At 39.9% G+C, this 1309-nt stretch overlaps 1 long non-coding RNA gene across 1 annotated transcript; it reads left to right on the plus strand.

Annotated features, from left to right (window-relative positions):
* The first annotated feature begins 469 nt into the window (after positions 1–469).
* LOC126482373 (uncharacterized) lies at positions 470–1049 on the plus strand. Its single transcript, XR_007587639.1, has 3 exons — positions 470–537; positions 658–728; positions 873–1049. It is a non-coding gene; the product is annotated as an uncharacterized LOC126482373 (long non-coding RNA).
* Positions 1050–1309: the final 260 nt, after the last annotated feature.

Raw genomic sequence — 1309 nt, forward strand, 5'->3', positions numbered from 1 at the left:
CGTGCTTCTCGCACCACTTCAACCAGAGCTCTCTTTTCTTAATCAAACATACGAGTAACGTAATTGTGCTTTTGTTTTATCAGCGACACAGCGCTGCAGTTGTGTGCCATAGGCTTTATTTATTTGTCACTGATTATTTATTTAATTAATATCTCGCGTTTCCGAGGAAACTCACGCTCGGCATGCAAATGTGCCTTTATATTGCCCCCTGAATTGCGAGGCGAAAGGACACACCTGCAGGCGAGCAATTCACCTAAAGGCACAAGAAAATCTAAGTTATCTACAACTATTTACATGACCTACATTATACACATTATATACAACTTTGAATGACGCGGGTGCGCCGTAAAAGTTCTTATGTTGGCAGATAGAGTGCGCGCATGCGCAGAAGCGTCTGTGTGACTGCCGTTATGTCGTACAGTTAGATCACGCGGCACAGTATTGCAGTTCATATTGTTCGTGTGTGTGCGTTTCTCAGTCGTTGCACAAAGAAAATTTTCAACCAAGATTACATATGAAGACTACATTCTATGACAGGTAACTTAGTTTTAAATTTACAATATTCGTTATAACACAATACAACTTAGATTGTTGAATGTTCTTAGTTACATAGTATTGTTTTGAAATACTTCAAAGAAAAATGTCCGTATTTTTCAGGTGCGTTGACCTATACACATCGTGTCGTTATTACAGTTCATATTCATCTGCTGCACAATAATTTTTTACAGGTTAGTATCGTCGTGGTAAAGTTTTTTGATCACAGTAACATCGTTGTATAACAACGTGATTAATACATAAGCGTGTCCATTTCCTATTTCCATTATAGTCGTTGTGATGCAGTTCGTAGTGAGTAAAAGCATTGCTTATTACAGATCAGACGTGACCCGTCGAGTAATTGGTCCACGTGCAGTTCGTTTTTTACATTCCGTGGAAGCTTGGTTGCAGAACCTCGGACGGCACATAGCTGGCGTCGATCCTTGGACAGTCCAGGTAAGCGTGTCCGTCACATTTCGAGAACATTTCATTCCCTGAAGTTCCAACCAAAATTCTTCCACCCGTCATGTTGATTTCTGGTCAGGCACTTTGTGTCCGTTTAATCCAGTTAACATCTTGAAGTTAGGTACTGTAGTAATGTCACTAGACGATGCACGAATTATGCACTTCACATTTTCAGTTTTTTGCTGAATATAGCTCACCTAAATGTTCATAGTTATTAATCGAGGAAATCGTTCATCGCGTTTACATAGGTACGATGCATAATGAATGGCATTAACCGTTTCCTTCACATAGGTTTCTGCGTAGTTGCAGA

This window comes from Schistocerca serialis, chromosome 5, assembly GCF_023864345.2.
Source record: "Schistocerca serialis cubense isolate TAMUIC-IGC-003099 chromosome 5, iqSchSeri2.2, whole genome shotgun sequence".
NCBI classification, from domain to species: Eukaryota; Metazoa; Arthropoda; class Insecta; order Orthoptera; family Acrididae; genus Schistocerca; species Schistocerca serialis.